This window comes from Colossoma macropomum, unplaced genomic scaffold, assembly GCF_904425465.1.
Source record: "Colossoma macropomum unplaced genomic scaffold, Colossoma_macropomum, whole genome shotgun sequence".
In the NCBI taxonomy this organism is placed as follows: Eukaryota; Metazoa; Chordata; class Actinopteri; order Characiformes; family Serrasalmidae; genus Colossoma; species Colossoma macropomum.
Window position 1 is genome coordinate 34634 of NW_023495361.1, and position 17203 is coordinate 51836.

At 38.4% G+C, this 17203-nt stretch overlaps 1 pseudogene; it reads left to right on the plus strand.

The window, feature by feature from the left end:
* The first annotated feature begins 1183 nt into the window (after window positions 1-1183).
* Window positions 1184-15819, plus strand: LOC118801885 (annotated as a pseudogene).
* Window positions 15820-17203: the final 1384 nt, after the last annotated feature.

Here is a 17203-nt window from a genome sequence, read left to right on the forward strand (position 1 = left end):
ACGTTAACTCTGCATGTAGAAGACTCGAAAGAAAACACAGTTCATCATGTTTCAGTCTGTGTTTCTCATTTTCATACATTTTACATACAGTGTTATGACTTGATTACTGGAGTTGAAAAAAACATTAAAAAGTGAAAGTGAAATGGTGAACGTTCACAGTTGGGGATGATAATGTGTAGATTATATCACATGGTGTGTCCTAAAAGCATCATTGCATATAAAAGGGTGTTTGTTTAATATTTTTTCATGTTTGATTTTATTATAATTCTATCACATTATTTTTAATGCTGTTAACATTCAGTACTACTTAAATGTATCTTATTTTGTGTGTTACAGTCCTTACTGTGCTTTGTTGCTTTAACTGGACAAAGTCAATAAGGACTGTGGTCTGAGATCACTTTGAAAATCTAGGATGTTTTTCATTTAAACCTGGAAATAATTAACAAATAATACAAAAAAATGTTAATTAACAAAAAAGGGAACAAAAGAGTTTAGAAATATTTAAAACAAAGAAAAATCATGGCAACTAAAATGGAGAAGACGTTCAAGATTCTGCATCATTTTTTCGTCACTATTTAAATCTAAGCGCTTTTGGAACACTGACCATGTTAGGACTTTTGTAGAAGACAAGTCAGACCTGTTCTATTAATCTTTACATCTTGCATTGACTGTCAGGTAGATCTGATCTACTTTTTGAAGTCTTTTTTCAGAAGTTCCTGGTAGCTCAAGTTTCATTAAAGTAAAAGAGGGACATACTGTACCAAATACTAAGAAATTCTGAAATTCATGTTGAAATTGAGTAAGATTCTACTTTTCACTCCAATTGCTGTGCTGATACTGTCATTTGTAATGAAAAACCTTCTATTAAATTAGAAAGAAGTGCAAAATAGCATTTTAACTTCTTCGTCTCAGACTTTTGGACAATGTGTATGTATGCATCAGAGCCACCAGAACCTCAGGAACATGCGAGCATTTCTCCCACTGCTGTAGTGGGGCATTGACCCACCACCCTCTGTTTGAGTTCAGCATACTTACATAGCACAGACCTATAGACAGTAGTGAGTTTGTGTGCAGTAAGAGGAGCTGCGGCTCACTTATCAGGTAAAATTGCTTTTACTGCGATACACAAACTAATGCACTGGGTCACGCTTAGGCTAACTAATATTGCTTTCCATTTACAGTTATGCTTCTCCTATTGCTGATGTTTAACCTTCTTAGCTGTTCAAATGCAGGTAATTCATTGGTGTCACCAAAACCCTTAGTCCCTGTTTATACCTGGTCATTTCATGTCACTTGTATCTGGATTGAAACAAGATTTTAACCAAACGCAAATGCACTTCAGACTCGACAGATTTGATTGGTAATATACAGATCAGCTCATATACAACAACCAATAACATGTTGTTAATTGTTTTTTCTGCTCTATAAAAAAATACAGTTGTCACTTTGAAAATTACAATTTTTCAGGAGGTTATTAATTTCATTACACTGGCTTCACACCAGTGTTTATAATACTGTCTGTTTAGAATTATTAGCCTCCTGTGTTAGTTATTGTGGTCATGGCTGAACGATTTGGAAAAATATTTAACTGCGATTTTTCATACCAATATTGCCATTGTGATCTAAATGTGATTATTTTCTGTAAATAAAGCTCCAGGCCTATTTATATTTTGCCAAGAAATAATTTTTTTGGACTTGAATGCTAAATGTACTGTGCCACATGGCCCCTTCGTTATTGGGTTAAATTTCCCCAATTAAAAAAATTGACACAATATTAATTGATGCAGAAAATGTGTTTTATGATTATGTGCATATTGCTATATGCTTACAATTTACTGCTGAAAGCCAAAAATCTTAGACGCTCTTTGTATTTTTTAATAAAAATGATTTTTACAGAGCATATCACTGAAGAGACGCCATCTAAGATCCAGTTTATAGCTCAGATTTGTGGAAAAATGGGTCGACTTTCAGTAGGAAAAAAAATTGTGAGTTCAGCTTCTTTTATTATAAGAGTTTAAAATGACATCGCCCATCTATTTGACTATTGTGGTCCCAAGGAGTTAAAAGGTTAAATTGACAGCCTCATTATTATGATGGTAGAGTGGCATCTCTGTTATTGCCATTCCAGGCCCTGAACACCTGCTATAGCGCTATGTAACTTTGGAGGAGCAGCGTGAGAACACTCACAGGAACTGCGCAACACATTTTGGCACCATGTCACACTCAAACAACTATAGGTATTCAGCTAGCTTTAAGAAGAACCTAGCTTGGTGTTCCCAGCATTGACATCATGGCAGAGGCTCCAAAGAAACAGAAGAAGACATTGTCGGTGGAAGTGGAGAAGATCTCAGACTGGCTTTTACTCATTGGTGAGAGCTAAAAGAGATTAAAGGATGCAAAACAGTCATGGCTAACGGGAAAACAACAAAATTCAACAGTATTCATCCCTACCAAAGTTATTAATGAAAGATTGCACCGAAGGCTGTAACCTTATCTGTCAACCCTGTCTCATGGTGTTTTGTAGTTTTTACGGATGCATTAAGTCATTTAACCTCAGTCTAGTTTCGGGCTAGCATGCAAAAAAAAACCTCATCCCATTCAATCAAAGAGTTCGGTCAGTCTTTGTCAGTCTCAGCTGAATAAGCCTTGAATGTGTGCAACCTCCTGGAATAAAGTCCTGTAATGCTACTCTACCTTGTAAGTTGACATGGATCTTTTTTTCTGATGTTGCCTTTGCTGGTGTTGTGCAGAATTCCAACTCCCCGGCAGAATCTGAATCCCCTTCGCATACACACAGGCATATGGATTGGGGAGCCAAAGAGCAAAACATACCAATTTTCGCATAATGCGGCTTTAAGTCCTTGATCATGCATATCATTTGTTATGTAATGTACTGAAACAAAACAGCGAATAACGATGAGGTGAAGTAAAGACCAAACTGGCCAAACTAGTGCTTTAACTGGCTCAGGGTGCAGAAGACTACTGAATTAGTCCCAGAGGAGAAACTCAGGAGTTAATGCTTCTCTTTAGGCATCACAGTCTAGTGGGCATATTTTCCTCCATAAGCAAAACAGCAAGTAGAGGCGTCTTCACAGTAATAAGAGGGGTTTTGTTGGTCTAATGTGACTTGGAGAGATGGATGCCTTTAGAGTTGTATAAGATCTGACTAAAGATGCATCTCGGACCTTCTGAAGTAGTTTAAGTGATCAGATTTCAGATCTCAGATCTCAGTTTTAAATGGGTGCATTTACACCTGCATTTTTATGTGGATGAGCCCTATTTATATATAATCCTGATACATGAAAGGTCCAGATGTAAAGAGGGTCTTATATTTCCATAAATGTTGGATTTCAAATTTCATTTTAACAAAAATAATCTCTCTTTTTTAGATAAATTCTCTCTGGTGGTTCCTGATGGTGTATTAGGACAGAAAGGATCTTCAGTTGTCCTGCCGTGCTCACTCTCTCCACCACTGAACTGTAAGGACTATGAAATACACTGGTACAGCCCCAATGACAAAGAAAACCCAATTCTACTGTACAAAGACCGAAAGGTCCAGGAGAACGCTGGAGATCCTCAGTACAGAGGCAGAGTGTCTCTCTGGAGAACTGCAGAAAGGGAACGTCTCTCTGAAACTGGAGAACCTCACAGTAGCAGACAGAGGAGAATATGTGTGTTTTGTCGAGAGTCATCGATGGTATGAAAAGGGAAGCATGTTCTTCACTGTTCCAGGTTAAGACATGGTTTAACACATAAACATGAGCCCTCATCAGGGTGTTTTGGTTAACCTTGATCTGTCACTAGGTTAAACAGACATGTTACCACCTTTCTTGGTTCCACATTGTTACTAAATTTGTTATTTAATACTCCAATTGTTATTTCAATTGTATGCAAAATGTTTATGTTTTAAGTGTTTTTACACAGTGTTGTATAATTCAGTGTAAAATAATGAACAAACCCAACTTACACTCTATTCAATCCTCTAGTGGTTGGATCTCCTCTTCTCCTCTCATTGGCTGAAGCTGGAGAACAGGTGAATGTTACCTGTGCATCAAGTGGGTGGTCACCAAAGCCCACTCTAACCTGGAGAAACGAAGAAGGAAGAGACCTCAGAAACAGTGTTGACAGTGTTGTTTGTAAACACTATAAACAGATTTAAAACTGTGTTAAATTTCAAAGTGACCAACATTCTTGGTTATAGCTTTAGGTAGAGTTAGAAATCAAAATGTGTTTCAGTTCTAGTGGAATATACAGCAACATATTCAGAATAATCTCAGTCTTGTTTTCTAAAAACAATATAAAGCAATGGACAGCTGTGAAAAGATGTGCCTGACCTTTAAAAGTGGTTATTACCTTTTTTTTAATGTTTTAATGATCTATATCTGCTTTACAAACAGCAGAAACAATGCATAACATGAAACATTAACTCTTGAAAAACCAGTTTGGCTGAAACTGAATAAGATTCCAATGTTTATGTTATATGTTCTCAGCTTACACCTATGTGCTGTCTGAACCCTGAACTCCATCAGAGGGCAGTGTAGAGCATGTGTCTTACATTTTGGCCTGAAGTTCTATTCCAGGGGTGCTCAATCCTGATCTTGAGTTCAGATCCAACGCACCAACAGCCAGCCGGGCCTCATAAATGCAGTTAAGCATTGTTCATCCACCGGTCCAGCCTCATAGCCGCAGTGTGGCATCGCTCAACAGCCAGCCCAGCCTCATAGCTACAGTGTAACATCGCTCAACTGCCGGACCAGCCTCACAGCTGCAGTGTAGCATCGCTCAACAGCCGGCCCAGCCTCATAGCTGCAGTGTAACATTGCTCAACTGCCGGATCAGACTCATAGCCGCAGTGTGGCATCGCTTAACAGCCAGCCCAGTCTTATAGCTACAGTGTAACATCGCTCAACTGCCGGCCCAGCCTCACAGCTGCAGTGTAGCATCACTCAACAGCCGGCCCAGCCTCATAGCTGCAGTGTAGCATCACTCAACAGCCGGCCCAGCCTCATAGCTGCAGTGTAGCTTCACTCAACAGCTGGCCCAGCCTCATAGCTGCAGTGTAGCATCACTCAACAGCCGGCCCAGCCTCACAGCTGCAGTGTGGCATCACTCAACAGCTGGCCCAGCCTCATAGCTGCAGTGTGGCATCACTCAACAGCCGGCCCAGCCTCACAGCTGCAGTGTGGCATCACTCAACAGCCGGCCCAGCCTCATAGCTGCAGTGTAGCATCACTCAACAGCCAGCCCAGCCTCACAGCTGCAGTGTGGCATCACTCAACAGCTGGCCCAGCCTCATAGCTGCAGTGTAGCATCACTCAACAGCCAGCCCAGCCTCATAGCTGCAGTGTAGCATTGCTCAACTGCCGGCCCAGCCTCATAGCATTTGTCTCGGATTACTGCACTTTTGTAGATCTCAACAACAAGGAGGGCTTTCCCCACTCGTGGTTTAACTAGCAAGCTGTTTGGCTCCTTTGCTTATAGGGCGGGACTTTCTCGACAGACGCCATGAGGATCCCCTGGAGCATTTACTACTTGTGCTCAATGTGTCAGTGTGTTCTACGTCCTCTCTGTCTCTCTCTCTCTCTTTAAGACTCTGAAGGGTTGGTCAGTGTGAGCTCTTGGCTGCTTCTCTCTCCCTCGGAGTCAGAGTGGATCTCCTGTTCTGTGGGTTTATCTGATCAGGAGACGAGAGAGGGAAGAGTGCTAACACTCAGACCTGCCTCTCAAGATCGAACAGGTAAGACCACTAACTTTCTTTGTGATGCGGTTTAATGATCATCTAAACATCTGAACAGTTTTGGTTCTCAGATAAATAAGGAAAAATGTGGTATATTATTACCAGGAGAACCAGGAGTTTCTCCCGGATGGACGGCCTTCATCATCTCACTGGTGATCTGTCTGTTGTTGTTGGTTGTAATAGCAGCCCTCATCTTAAAGATCAGAGGTAAGGGATGTTTAGTCATCAGCAGGGGTTCACGATATAACAATATTTATTATTACTGTGATAATGTCACAATATGCTTTTCTGAGTGTATTATTGGTTTCGTCAGTGCATAAAGAACACTAACTTCATGTTTTATCACATGGACAGCAAAACTAGTCCAGTTTAATTGGATTTAGTGCAGCGCAGTGTGTGAACTGTCAAATACAATCATTTTTGATAGTGTTTTTTCAAAATGCTTCTTTTGCCTTTCAGTTATTGTAATAACACTGTCATCATGTCTTCTATTTTTTGCTATCAGGCCACATTTTCCAAAAGGACCCAGAGCCCACACCAGTAGGTAAGACTCAGTTTGTTGTTGTGAGGAAGTTGCATCTCCATCATTAATACAAATGTCCTGATTACATCTTCACAGAAAGCAGCCTGAACATGCATAATATTTTTACTGAGCACTATATGAGAACTAACTATATTTATTAAAAAGTAAGAGATAAATGAGGCAAATCTTTTCAAGATATCATTTTTTTTCTTGCGGTCATTTAGAAGAAGAAACATGTTTCCTTGTTGGTGAGTAGAGCTGATTAACACCCTTAACCCTTTCACTGCATTTTCATTTTCACTCACATAAGGCAGCTTATTTACATCAAACTACTCTGAATGGCTTTCTTTACTTAACCAAAAGATCAGTGGAATTCCCTTTTGAAAGATCTGAATGGTATCCCAAAATCATCTAGCTATGCCCACTGTTTTTAACAAAAATTATTTATTTATTTATTACTCATTCTTTGTTTATTGTCCATAGGGCTGATCATTATGACGATATATATTGTTTAACTGGATTTAGTGCCAGATACTGACAAAAATATTATGCTCACTGTTTTTGACAGTATTTTAATACAAATAAAAACAGTGACATATCGTGTATCATGAAATTGTCTTGAAGTATCATGATTTTTAGCCATATTGCCCACCTCTGTCAATATTCTGATGGAAAAAATAACAAATCCAGTTATTTTTAGCAGTTTAACATATTATTATAACTGCTAATTATGCAGTACTCCAGTTTTAATAATACATTCAGATATGTATCTGAATATGTTTGTAAATATGTACAGATAGAGCGCTATCTAGATCACATTAACCATGTAACTTTTTTCCTTTTGCAGGTCCAGAAACGATTAACCAAGAAACAAGTAAAGATAAAGAAACACAAGGTAAAACACTGAAATCTGCATTCACAGTATTTTACAGAGAGTGGTGGATGAGCTTTACTCCTTTCCTCTATAAAGCTGCATAGTTACCATCATTAATTCACAGTTGTAGTCAAAAGTTTGGGCGCCCCTGGTCAAATGACGTTTTGTTGATTTTCTGAGTGTAAATAAGTTACACATCCTCTACAGAGAAAACACTTCTACACATTTTAATGCACAATTACTGATTATTTGCTGAATTAAACACATTGGAGAAGGTTGAAAAATCTGAGTCAGAGTCAAAAAAATGTAGTCTATGCAAAACATAAGTAACCTATTAAACAATTAACCTATTTTCACTTACAATTAAAAAACAATTCAAACTTTACATGAAACTGTACAGCTGCTCTGAGTTGTATTTAATAATCACGCTGTAAGAAGTGCATGGAAGAGATTTATTGGTTTTGAATCTAATCCATTTCAGTTCCATGCATTTACTGTTAATGTAGCTCAGCTAGTTTTCTCTTTATTTCAAAGCCTGGAATGCAGCTTTTGCAAGTGTAAGACAGAAGAAAAGACAGTTTATAGTGATATTTCCACACGAGAAAACAGCATTCCAGTTATGATCCAATTATTGAACAAATACTCAACATTGAAAAACTGATCAATAAATAATAAAGTATAAATGATTAGATCTAACACTAAGTTATTTACAGGAGAGTTCAGCCCTCCGTCATGTCCAGTTTGTGCTGTGAGAGAAATAAACAGAACTGAAGGAGCCACTCAGACCTCAGGTAACAGTTCTTCACCAGTGCACCATCATATACACATCAAAGACGTAAAACACATTAAACATTGTTTCACCTTCAAATGTTGTTCCTCATCTATCTAGTACAGTGATAATGTTTGCATACGGAGAAGAATCCTCCTGGAAACAGTGCACAAATGTTTTATGTTCTGTCATTCTAGCATTTAATTTAGAGTAGAGTTGTATTCAAACAGTATTCTAACAACTAGTGAAAGAACAAGACAGAATTCATACTACAACCCCATTTCCAAAAAAGTTGTGATGCTGTGAAAAATGTAAATAAAAACAAAATGCAATGATGTGCAAATCATTTAAACCCTATATTTCATTGACAATGCACCAAAGACAACATATCAAATGTTGAAACTGAGAAATTTTATTGTTTTTTGAAAAGTATATGCCATAAACACATTCCAAAAAAGTTGGGACGGGGGCAACACAAGGCTGGTAAAGTGTAATGCTTAAAAAACACCTAATGGTTGATTGACAACAGGTCAGTAACATGACTGGGTATAAAAAAGCAGTCTTTCAGAAGTAAAGATGAGGAGGGGTTCACCACTCTGTGAAAGACTGCACCATCAAAGTGCAACAATTGAAGAATAACGTTTCTCAACATAAAATATCAAAGAACTTTTGCTCTTCATCATCTACAGTACATAATATCATTAAAAGATTCAGAGAATCTGAAGAAATCTCTGTATGTAAGGGACAAGGCCAAAAACCAGTATTTGCTGGCAGTGATCTTGGGCCCTCAGGCGGCACTGCATTAAAAACAGACATGATTCTGTAGAGGAAATCACTGCATGGGCTCAGAAACACTTCTGAAAACCATTGTCTGCGAAAACAGTTCGTCGCTGTATCCACAAATGCAAGTTAAAACTCTAAAACGCAAAGAAGAAACCAGATATAAACAGGATCTAGAAATGCTGCCACCTTCTCTGGGCCCGAGCTCATTTAAAGTGGACTGAGGTGAAGTGGAAAATTGTCCTGTGGTCCAACAAAACAACATTTTCAAATTTCTTTTTGAAAATCATGGACACTGTGTCCTCCAGGCTAAAGACCACTCAGCTTGTTATCAGTGCACAGTTCAAAAGCCAGTATTCATGATGGTATAGGGATGCATTAGTGCACATGGCATGGACAACATGCTCATCTGTGAAGGCACCATTAATACTGAACGATATATACAGGTTTTGGCGACATGCTGCCATCCAGACGGTGTCTTTTTCAGAGAGGGAAGGCCTTGATTATTTCAGCAAGACAGTGTGAAACTACATTCTGCACGTATTACAACAGCATTAAAGAAGTCCGGGTGCTAAACTGACCTGCCTGCAGTCCTGACCCACTGAAAACATTTGGAGCATTATAAAATGAAAAATATGACAAAGGAGACCCTGAACTGTTGAGCAGCTGAAATCCTGTATCAAACAAGAATGGGAAAACATTTCACTTTCAAAACTACAGCAGTGTCTCCTCAATTCCCAAACACTTACAGTGTTGTTGAACCTCACATGATGAAACACAGTGGTAAACGAGCCCCCATCCCAGCTTTTTTGGAATGTGTTGTTGGCATCAATTTCAAAATGGGCATATATTTTTCAAAAAACAATAAAATTTCTCACTTTCAACATTTGATTTGTTGTTTTTGTACTATTTGCAGTAAAATATAGGGTTTAAATGATTTGCACATCATTGAATTTTGTTTTTATTCACATTTTACACAGCATCCCAACTTTTTTGGAAATGGGGTTGTACTTTTCATTCAAATCAAAGATAAAATTCATTTTGAAAGAGGATAAAAATACTAAGAAACATTTGAAGATGGATCTACCAAATACAATGAAAATGAAAAGGTCACTCAACAAGCACTGATTTTAAATGTGATCCACTGTGGAGCTGTCCATGTTTGCATTGCGTTTTTACTTACACAGCCTTTTACTTTAGCTTTTTCAGCTAATAATGAATAGAGCATGCTCTGCATCGGTATAAGCTGCACTGGATTAATGATTTTGTGGCATTTTGTGATTTGTATTGCCTCTGCCTTAGATTTTCTTAACATATACATACACTGTGTGGCCAAAAGAATGTGGACACCTGACCATCACACCTATACGAGCTTGTTCCATATCCCATTTCAAATCCATGAAAAATAATGAAGTTGTCCCCCCTTTATGGCTATAACAGCTTCTACTCTTCTGAAAAGGCTTTCCACAAGATGTTGGAGTGTGTCTGTGGAAATATGTGACCATTCAGTCAAAAAAGCATTTGTGAGGTACTGATGTTGGACGAGAAGGTCTGGCTCACAGTCAACATTCCAGTTCATCCCAAAGGTGTTCAGTGTGGTTGAGGTCAGGGCTCTATGCAGGCCACTGGAGTTCCTCCACACCAAACTTGTCAAACCTTTATAAAGAACAGGGGCTCAGTCATGCTGGAACAGGAAAGGATCTTCCCCAAACTGGTGCCACAAAGTTGGAAGTGTGTAACTGTGTAAAATGTCTTTGTGTGCTGTAGCATCAACATCACCCTTCACTGGAACTGAGGGGACCAAACCCTGAAGAACAGTCCCAGCTCATTATCCCTCCTCCACCAAACTTTACTGTTGGCCCTATGCATTCCTGTAGGTAGTGTTCTCCTGGCATTCGCCAAACCCAGATTAATCGCTCCAGAAAACATGTTTTCACTGAGTCCAGTGACGGTGTGTTTTACACCACTCCAGCCAACACTTGGCATTGCACATAGTGATCTTTGGTTTGTGTGAGGCCATTTAGCAACAGATGATAGGCAACTCTTACACGCTACACACTTCACTTGGTGGCCCCGCTCTGTGAGTTTGTGTGGTCTACCGCTTAATGGCTGAGCTGTTGTTGCTCCAAGACACTTCCATTTCACAATAATAGTGCAGTTGACAGGGGCAGATCTAGCAGGGCAGAAATATCACAAACTGACCTGTGGCACAGATGGCATCCTATGACAGTGTCAGGTTTTACCCTTCTCAGGTTTACCCTTCTCATCACTTGACGTTGTACCTCAAAGACTAAATCTTGGGAAAACTGCCTCTTAAGAGTATTACTTTTATTTTGTAGCATTATGCCATTTTAATGAGGGCTCTGGGGCGATTGTATCCCTTTGTAAGCCAGGCTTCAGCTGCACTGTCTTTTTTGGGACTAAAATAAATCTATAATGTCACACCCAACACTGAATCTCTTCTGTGATTATGTATCCATTTCTCTTGTTAAAGAGTTATTGCTGCGGTTAGCCTTCCAAATAAAAGTAAGTCTGTAGCATGCAGCGTTCCCAAAATTTATACTTTTAAGTGCAACATCCTTCGATGTCATATACGTCATATACGACATCATTGTATTAGGGTTAAAAGTACTGAATATGTGACTGAAACACCTGAACTGAGTAATTAGGAGGAATGTCCACATACTTTTGGCCATATAGTGTGTTACCATTACATGAAGATTCTGTGGCAGTAAACATACAGTTTGTGGAAATGTTCTTGTCAAATATTAAGGTCAATGTTTTCCATCCAACGATGAAATAGAACAGTAAATATTTTGGCTAATATGAAATTCTGTATGTCACATTTTTAAGAAGAGCTCAGCGTCCCATCAACTCAAGTTTCTGTTCTGAGAGAAGTGATCAGAGCTGATGGAGCCACTCAAACCTCAGGTAACTGAAATGTAGCTCAGCTATTGTTTTTTTATTGTTATTATCTGAAACTCTTGTCCTCTAAACATGTTATGTATATTAATGACTTTGCCATTAATGAGAAATGTGTTACTGTACTTACGGTTACATTTTTTAATAACTTGAGCAATCAAAACATCGTAAAGCGTAACAAAAATCTGCATGAATATACTTATCTCTGAATGTCATATTTTAAAGCAGATCTCAGTCCTCCATCACGTCCCGTTTGTGCTGTGAGACAAATAAACAGAACTGATGGAGCCACTCAGACCTCAGGTAACACCATCCATCACCATCACCATCATTTACAGTACATATCATTACAACAATATACTATACTATACATTACTAAAATATAAAAGAAAACAGAAATTATAATAAACTGCATATACTGTCATAATAACTTTGCATAAAAGTTAGCATTATTTTGTATATGATTTAAATGAATGATGATGACATTAAACAAGCAAAAAGAAAAGCTTATCTGTTGTTCTCTGAACATTTTGAGGAAGATTTAAATCACTGTTTCCGTTGTTTTATGTGATCCTGAGGGGTGCCAATAATTTCTTCACTTGACTGTCTATCTAAGGACAAATTCAGTATTAAAATTATGATTCCGTTTTTGAGTCACTGAGCAATCAAAGCATTTAAAAAACATAAAAGGAAACATGTATGAGCATATTAATCTATGAATGTTTATTTTAAAACAGATCTCAGTCCTCCATCATGTCCAGTTTGTGCTGTGAGAGAAATAAACAGAACTGATGGAGCCACTCAGACCTCAGGTAACACCATCCATCACCATCACCATCATTTACAGGACATGTAATTACATAGAAACAGAAACAGAATTGAAACACTTAAAAAAAATAAAGAAAACAAAAGTTATAATAAACTGCAGAAACTCCTAAAATGTTATCATTATTTTTATATAGTATAAATGAGTTGAGATGACATTTAACCTGTTTTCCTTTCAGCAGGTCCAGAAACAGCTTTCACATTTTTTAATAATTAACAGTGTTTCTTGAAAATGTAGCACATCTGTTGTTCTCCTCATTGTGTCAATTGGTTATTTGATGTAGTTGTTTTGGTCAGTTTCCTGAGGGGGTGCCAACAATTCTGGAGTTGACTGTCTTTCTATGGACAAATTCAGTATTTTAATAATGTTTCAGTTTTTGAGTCACTGAGCAATCAAATAATGTAATATTTTAAAGCAGTTCTCAGTCCTCCATCTTGTCCAGTTTGCGTTCTGAGAGAAATAAACAGAACTGATGGAGCCACTCAGACCTCAGGTAACACCATCTAATACACCATCATATACAGTTCATATAATAACATAAGCACTAAACGCGTTTAAGATACTTTAAAAACAAAGAAAACAGGAATATAATAAATACTGTCATAATAATTTTGTAAATATGTTAGTATTAATTAATATGATGTATTTTGTAATCTGTAAAGAAGTGTGTATGAAATCATGAGATCTAACACTGTTTACTTTAAAGCAGATCTCAGCCCTCCACCATGTCCAGTTTGTGTTCTGAGAGAAACAAACAGAACTGACGGAGCCACTCAGACCTCAGGTAACTTATTAGACATTAAAATATTGCTACTACACACAATATAAATACATATAAAAATACAAGGCCAGTAAAAACACTAAAAACTAGTACATTTGAACGTAGGCTACTGAAACTGTAACCCAAGAATCATAATACACTGTTAAGGTAGAAAGCAACAAACTGTGCATATAAATATTTAGAATTTAAAATGAGAAGATTCTTTTCTTCTCAGCAGGTCCAAAAACAGCTAATAAAGAAACAGTTACAGATAAAGAAACACAAAGTAAAATTCAGTAATCTACATTCACAATTATGACAGTGTGGTTGATGAGCTTTACTGAGCTGTAGCTCTACAAAGCTGCATCTTCTCATTTACATGATCTAAACTGTATTTAAATAACTAAGTAAAGGAACATTCTAAACATGTGATTTCATACATAAGCATTGCTAATGAACATACAACCTATTATACTTAAAGCACTCTGATTTCACACAGCAGTTACATAAAACTACTTGAAACCTCTAACAATTCTACTTTTAAAAGAAACACGATTACTAAGAAAAGAAAATGAGATTTCTTAGGAAAGAACATAATTTTGAAGTTTGTGTTAATCAACACTATAAAGAAAGAAATTACATAGTATTGAATAAAAGAACTGTTGAGTATATTATCTAGTTGCTGTTAATATTTCCTGTGGATATTTATGGCAGAACCTCTATTACGCTTGAAGTACTTTACTTACGCAGTTCTATTTCGAGTAGGAAGAGAAATTAGCATGATTACAAAAGAATAAAGCAAATATACAAATAAAACAAGGTTCATGCTGTGAAGTTTCATAACAATCCGCCAAAGTGTTTCTGAGTTAGAACAGAGTATGTGGGTTTTTACAAAGCACCGCCCTCTTTCATAATGTGCCTTGTAGATAACAGCTAATTGCTGTAAAATCCAACATTTTAAATTTGTCGACTATAAGCTTGATGTGTTTCTATCAGAATGGACCATTTTTCATAGGAATCTGCTCTTTTGTACAGGAATTCAATACATTACTGCAGTGTTTTCGCTGTAAATTTGCTGTTTCTTTACAGGGCACAAGAGGAATCAATTCCCCTCCTGGAATTTTCAATTGGGGAAATAGCTTTACTCCACTTTTACTGATTAAATCATGTTTTAGGCACATTTAAACTCACATATCTTTCAAATTACTGAGACTGCACTAACCTTTGACCTATGTTATGAAGGAAACACATACTAAATGTAGCACACAGCAAACACTATGATAAAACACACAAACTCAGCATGAATATTTCAATTATTTACTCATTATTATTAATTCAAAATGATTTTCAAATTCAGTGTGTTATGGATGATATTTGAATGAGTGTTTGTGAAATAAAGTAGTAGTGCTGTAAAAAATCTAAGTAATATGATTTGTCACTTACCCAAGATGCAGTTGATAAGCCAAGACATCTAACAAATAAAATAAGATTTTGGCACATACTTCTCCAGATGAGTCTGCTGATAGTCCAATCCCAGTGTTTGATAGCAGCGTTCCAGCCATGTCTTGGCTGATCGACTACATCGGGTAGGTGATAAATCAAGTTAATTTGATTTTTCAACAAACTATTCCCCTAACTCTGTTTTCCTTTTAACAGATCCAGAAACACCTGGCGGACAAACAACATATATGGAATGAAAGGTAAATTCTACACTCTGGGTTGCAGGGCTGTACTGAAATTTCAGCCACCAAAAATGGTTGAAAATGGTACTATTATTATTTCTTTTTTGTTAAAAAGGCAAAAAAGCACAAAAGATTACAAAGAAATGACTACAATGAAGTGTTAATCTGAATGATAGTGATAGGGTGATTAAAATAATAAGTGATTAAAAACCTGATAGCACTGAATAGTTGCAGCATGCATAAAATCACGTAAAGCTGGGAATCTTTGGCTGCATGACACTTTATTCTATGTTATAGTGCCCCTAGCAGTGCAGATACACCAAAATGTGCATTTCACTTATTAACTTCCTAACAATTTGCTTTAGTAACAGTCGTTTCTAAGTTTTATTTTTACAGTGTTCGCTCTACAAAATTTCTAACATTTTCTCTGATAATTATTATAGTGGATATACACTCATCATCAAAAAAATAGTTGCACCCAGAAGAAATCAACCGACAGGAATGAAATTTGGTGCGTAGGTTTGATATTGTGATCATGTGAACGATCCAAGTTTCATGTGACGTAAGCAAGGGCGGGCCTTATCGCTGTACCTGACTAGCTATATAAGGTCATCCTGTTGCACGTGCTTCCCATTCTGACTTGTGCTGTTGTGTTGGTAGCATTCTTTGCAAGCAAGGATGACTCAGAGAAGAGTCTGAAAGCAATTTGAGCAGTTGGAAGAGTTCGAGAGGTGTCGCATCACAAGAAGCGAGATGGCGCGCCATACCGGTCGTGCGGATATTACCATAGCACATTGTTGGCTGCAGTGGACAGAAGAAGGCATGCACCAGCGACATGAAGGATCTGGGAGACCTACATGAACCAAACCAACGGATTGTCCGACATGCGCAGAGTGACCCAACAGCCACGATTGTGGACATTCAGCGAGCAGTGATGCCCCCATGAGTCATCCTGTTAGTGCCAGCACCATTGGCAGATGAGCACCCAACGCAGGACTACATGAACGCAGACCGTTACGACGACTGGCAACATCCTCAGTGACGAGTCCCACTTCAGTCTTGGTGGAGACGACCAATGAATCCATGTGTGGAGGCACCATAATCAGCGCCAAGGTGAACAGTTTGCTGTCACGCGTCCAGAAGGCCTGGTCTCGTGGTTTGCGGTGCAATTTCGTGCGATGCCAGATTATCTTTGGTCTTTATAACAGGCACTTTGACAGCCCAATGTTACGTCAATGTGGTCCTACAACCAGTGGCCCTAACTTTTCTGAACGCACACTCCGGTGCGCTATTGCAACAGGACAGCGCTTGTCCGTATACTGCTGCCTTCTCAAGAGTTTGCCTTGAAGACACAGATACTGTGCAATGGCCAGCCGCATCACAAGACCTACCCCTGATTGGAAATGTGTGGGACGCTATAGGATGCGCTATCAACACACCACCCTACTGCAAAATTTGCAGGAACTGCATGAGAATATTCAAGCTGCATGGGACGGATTATCGCAGGACACCATTAGGAACCTCAACTCCATGCCGAGACATCTGGCATTTATTGTTCCTGGTAGCCTTTATCCAGGGATGGGGGAGTAGCTAAGTAGCGTGCTACTTTTTGTAGTTAGCTACAAATTTTTGCAGCTAATAGCTGTAGCTGCTACAGTTTTATGAAATGTAGCTAGTAGCTGTAGCGCCTACAAATTTTTGTGTAGCTATAGTGATAATTTTCGCTACAATTTTGACACAGGCTTCCGTCAATCTAGGCAAAATCTGAACCACAGAACGCGGCCGTTAACTGGGCTGGTGGCGATTGTGCAATCCTGACTGAGCCGTGGACAGTTTGAGCAAACGGGGACGCGCTGCCCCCACGCGCTGATCACCCCTTACTAGGAGGCTTAGCTCAGGGGTTGCAACCGAAATATTAAAAAGAGCCATTTTGTCATTTGTCATTTCATGTAGCTCTCATCTCAGTTGGGAGAAAACTTTTCCGCAAAAGAGTTTCTTGTAAAATGTCTTTCAAAGTTCGACTTCATATGAGGCTTTAGTCTGTTTCTCATTCATCATCTTCTTGTTCAAATTGTCCCATTCCACCTTAAATGGCACCAGTAATGTAATCAGAGCCACCAAGATAGTCAGAGACCCCACCCACCCTGCCCAAGGACTGTTCAGCCTTCTGCCCCCTGGGAAGACCGCAAGCTTCCTTGTTCCTTCCCTGTAAAACTGCTGTCATTTACTGGCGGACATTTGGCCAGTAATTTACTGGTTACTTAGAGTATTAATACTGTACTATATAGTTACTGTACTGTAATCAACTGTTTCTACGTACAGTTGATTGC